The following is a 5,000-nucleotide window of genomic DNA, read 5'->3' as shown; positions in this document are numbered from 1 at the left end:
GTCCGCACCAGCCACGTCGGCCAGGCCTCCGACTTGCGAGCAGGGGCAGCGGCCACCGCCGCCGTGACGTCGCGGCAAGCAGACAGCCGCGCAGCAGCTGCCAGCACCTTGGCACAAGCACGGCAAATGAATGCCACGCCCACGCCGCGGATAAGCAGCCCCAACGCGCCTGACGGCTTGGAGCGGGTCCCGAAGACGGTGGCCGGAATCGGGTCGTCGCCGGCCGGAAAACGGGTCATCGATGCCGGCAATACTTCGGGCCATGAGGCCCCCCACCTTAGTCCGAGTTTAGCAACAGCCCACATATCCCCCGCGGCAGGCCTATGGGCGCCAGGCCAGCGCGCCCCATGGCCAGTCAGGGGGCACCCCCCTAAAGAGCAATAAGTGTCATTGAAGCTCTGGCAGGGGGAGACACTACTAGGTCCCAGCTGTCACCCCCCCTCTAAAAAATTCATTTCTTGGTATTTTGAGCTGAAATTTTGCACAGAGGTTGGCAAAAATCCAATCCAACTTTATTAATTTTTCCAGAATTTTTCGAGGTCGGGAAGTATTTTTTTTTATTTTCCTACCATTAAAAATCGAGGAAATCGGAAAAAATAGGAACCGGCTCGGAATGACCCCAAATTCAGTGGGCAGCCTCATAAAAATATGGCTGATTTTACTGGATTGATTTCATGTGGAAAGCACGACGTTTTGTTGTAGGAATGCGGGAACCCCGGCGGCTCGCCTGCCGCGGCCAGCGACGTCGGGCTGGCCCCTGCAGCGCCTAGCCTCTCCCACGCGGGGGGCAGGCCAGAACGCGGGGGGCCAGGGCCCGAAGGCAGCCCCCCCGCGGGCGAGAGAGCAAGCCAGCAGGGGCTGTCGCCTGCCGCGGCCAGCGACGTCGGGCTGGCCCCTGCAGCGCCTAGCCTCTCCCACGCAGGGGGCAGGCCAGAACGCGGGGGGCCAGGGCCCGAAGGCAGCCCCCCCGCGGGCGAGAGAGCAAGCCAGCAGGGGCTGTCCGCGCGTCGCGCAGCGCGGCATGGCTGCGGGGGCCGCGCGCGCGCGCCCAAGCGCCCAAGGGCCCCCAAGGGCCCCAGGCCCTCAGGCCCCAGCGCCCCAGCGCCCAGCGCGGGCGGGCGCGCGCGCGCGTGTGGTCTTTGAGGGGCGCCGGCCTGGTGGCTCCCTAAAGAGCAATAAGTGTCATTGCAGCTCTGGCAGGGGGAGACACTACTAGGTCCCAGCTGTCACCCCCCCTCTAAAAAATTCATTTCTTGGTATTTTGAGCTGAAATTTTGCACAGAGGTTGGCAAAAATCCAATCCACCTTCATTAATTTTCCCAGAATTTTTCGAGGTCGGGAAGTATTTGTTTTAATTTTCCTACCATTAGAAATCGAGTAAATCCGCAAAACTAGGAACCGGCCCGGAATGACCCCAAATTCAGTGGGCAGCCTCATAAAAATATGGCTGATTTTACTGGATTGGTTTCATGTGGAAAGCACGACGTTTTCTTGTAGGAATGCGGGAACCCCGGCAGCTCGCCTGCCGCGGCCAGCGACGTCGGGGACGCTGGCCTGCGCTGTCGAGCCCGCGAGGGCTGTCTCCGCGGCAGGCCCCCCCTGAACGGGGCACGACAGGCCACCGCGCTGGCTCGTCCAGCGTCGACAGTCCCTCGTCCAGGTTTCAGATCGCGCCAAGTCGAACCCATGACCTGCTCAAGCCATCGTGCGCTGCCGAATTCGCATCTGCGTGTAGGCTGCCATTCCACGCGGCAGCCCCTGTTTTCGTCAGCGTGCCCCCCTGACGAATTTTCCTGCCTGGCCCAGTCCAGCGTCCAGCCCCTGTTCGTCGAAAAATCTGCGCTGCCGATTTTCCACGCGGCAGCCCCTCTTTTCGTCAGCGTGCCCCCCTGACGAATTTTCCTGCCTGGCCCGGCCAGTCCAGCCCCTGTTCGTCGAAAAATCTGCGCTGCCGATTTTCCACGCGGCAGCCCCTCTTTTCGTCAGCGTGCCCCCCTGACGAATTTTCCTGCCTGGCCCGGCCGGTCCAGCATCCAGCCCCTGTTCGTCGAAAAATCTGCGCTGCCGATTTTCCACGCGGCAGCCCCTGTTTTCCTCAGCGTGCCCCCCTGACGAATGTTCGTCGAAAAATCTGCGCTGCCGATTTTCCACGCGGCAGCCCCTCTTTTCGTCAGCGTGCCCCCCTGACGAATGTTCGTCGAAAAATCTGCGCTGCCGATTTTCCACGCGGCAGCCCCTCTTTTCGTCAGCGTGCCCCCCTGACGAATTTTCCTGCCTGGCCCGGCCGGTCCAGCCCCTGTTCGTCGAAAAATCTGCGCTGCCGATTTTCCACGCGGCAGCCCCTCTTTTCGTCAGCGTGCCCCCCTGACGAATTTTCCTGCCTGGCCCGGCCGGTCCAGCCCCTGTTCGTCGAAAAATCTGCGCTGCCGATTTTCCACTCCGCAGCCCCTGTTTTCGTCAGCGTGGCCCCCTGACGAATTTTCCTGCCTGGCCCGGCCAGTCCAGCGCCCAGCCCCTGTTCGTCGAAAAATCTGCGCTGCCGATTTTCCCCGACGAACCTGCAGCTGCACAAATCCGCGCTGCCACTGCCCCATTGTCTGGACCAACAGTCTTTTCCATCAAGCCCTGGACTATAAATCGTCCAGACTCATCGCCAGCACCCGCTGCCGATTCTGCCGACTTTGCCGATTTCGTCGGCGCTGCCGATTCCAACACTGCACCCACCGTGTCTAAACCAGCGCTGTTTCGTCAGCGTGTCCCCTTGACGTATTTCCCTGCCTGGCCTGGACAGTCCATCTTCCAGCCCATGTTCATCGAAAAATCTGCGATGCCGATTTCCCCGACGAACCTGCAGCTGCACAAATCTGCGCTGCCGATTTCCCCCCCTGTCGGCATGGCTGCCGCTGCCCCGATGTCCAGACCAACAGTCTTTTTTGTCGACTTTGCCGATTTTGTCCGCGCTGCCGATTCCAACACTACCCCCTGCATCCAAACCAGCATTGTTTCGTCAGCTCTTCCCCTGACGATTTTAGCCCTGTAACAAACAGTAGGCCTCCAATCCCGCCAACGGGAGCCAAGTTGATAGGGAAGAGAATTGAATGACGCGCCTGGTCCTCGCACCCCGCCACCCGAGGGGCCTTTTTCCCGGCAGCCTCTGAAAAACTCTAGCTTTCACGGTCCTCGCCGCCCCTCACCACCATGGCAGGCCTCTAATCCCACCCATCAGCAGTTGTAGCCGATAGGGCAGTGATTTGAATGACGCGTCGCGGGCCGCCGGGTCATCTCACCCGGCCATTAATTGGAGCGTTTTTGGCTGGCCGAGGATGGGGGGATGGATCTCTTCTTCCGAAAAAGCAAACAGTACATCGGGAGTTATGTTGACGGGGCATGGAATTGAATGACCCGTCGCGGGCCGCCGGGTCATCTCACCCGGCCATCCCGGGGAGCGTTTTTCCCGGCAGCATCGGGGAAACTCTTGCTTTCACTGCCCGCTGCCCAAGTCCCCACTCGCATCGGCCCCCCGCGCCAACAAGCCAACGCTGCCGAATCGGCAGACACTGCTGCCGAATCTGCCGACACTGCCCCGCGGGCTGCCACTGCCCCAGTGTCTAAACCAGCGGTCTTTCTCATCGAGCCTTGGACTATCCAGTCCGTCCTGACTCATCGCCAGCACCTGCTGCCGATTCTGCCGACTTTGCCGATTTTCTCGGCGCTGCCGATTCCAACACTGCGCCCACCGTGTCTGAACCAGCGCTGTTTCGTCAGCGTGTCCCCTGGACGAATTTTCCTGCCTGGCCTGGACAGTCCACCGTCCAGCCCGTGTTCGTCGAAAAATCTGCGCTGCCGATTCTGCCGACTTTGCCGATTTCGTCGGCGCTGCCGATTCCAACACTGCCCGCCGTGCCTGAACCAGCGCTGTTTCGTCAGCGTGTCCCCTCGACAAATTTTCCTGCCTGGCCTGGACAGTCCATCGCCCAGCCCATGTTCGTCGAAAAATCTGCGCTGCCGATTCTGCCGACTTTGCCGATTTCGTCGGCGCTGCCGATTCCAACACTGCCCGCCGTGCCTGAACCAGCGCTGTTTCGTCAGCGTGTCCCCTCGACAAATTTTCCTGCCTGGCCTGGACAGTCCATCGCCCAGCCCATGTTCGTCGCAAAATCTGCGCTGCCGATTTTCCCCGACGAACCTGCAGCCGCACAAATCTGCGCTGCCGAATCTGCCGACACTGTCCCGCGGGCTGCCACTGCCCCAGTGTCTCAACCTGCGGTCTTTCTCGTCGAGCCTTGGACTATCCAGCCCGTCCAGACCCATCGCCAGCACCCGCTGCCAATTCTGCCGACTTTGCCGGTTTCATCGGCGCTGCCGATTCCAACACTGCGCCCACCGTGTCTAAACCAGCGCTGTTTCTTCAGCGTGTCCCCTCGATGAATTTTCCTGCATGGCCCGGCCAGTCCAGCGTCCAGCCCATGTTCGTCGAAAAATCTGCGCTGCCGATTCCCCCCTGTTGGCATGGCTGCCGCTGCCCCCTTGTCTGGACCAACAGTCTTTTCCGTCAAGCCCTGGACCATAAATCGTGCAGACTCACAGTCAGCACCTGCTGCCGACTTTGCCAATTTCGCCGGCTCTGCCGATTCCGAGCCAACGCTGCCGAAACAGACACTGCTGCCGAATCTGCCGACGCTGTCCCGCGGGCTGCCACTGCCCCAGTGTCTAAGCCAGCAGTCTTTCTCGTCGAGCCTTGGACTATCCAGCCCGTCCAGACCCATCGTCAGCACCCGCTGCCGATTCTGCCGACTTTGCCGATTTCGTCGGCGCTGCCGATTCCAGCACTGCCCGCCGTGCCTGAACCAGCGCTGTTTCGTCAGCGTGTCCCCTCGACGACTTTTCCTGCCTGGCCTGGACAGTCCAGCGTCCAGCCCATGCTCGTCAGACAATCTGCGCTGCCGATTTTCCCCGACGAACTCCCAGCCGCACAAATCTGCGCTGCCGATTTTTCCCGC

Source organism: Populus nigra, chromosome 2 (assembly GCF_951802175.1).
Source record: "Populus nigra chromosome 2, ddPopNigr1.1, whole genome shotgun sequence".
Classification (NCBI taxonomy): domain Eukaryota; kingdom Viridiplantae; phylum Streptophyta; class Magnoliopsida; order Malpighiales; family Salicaceae; genus Populus; species Populus nigra.
The sequence above is the reverse complement of the archived record's forward strand: the minus strand, read 5'-3'. Positions refer to the sequence as shown.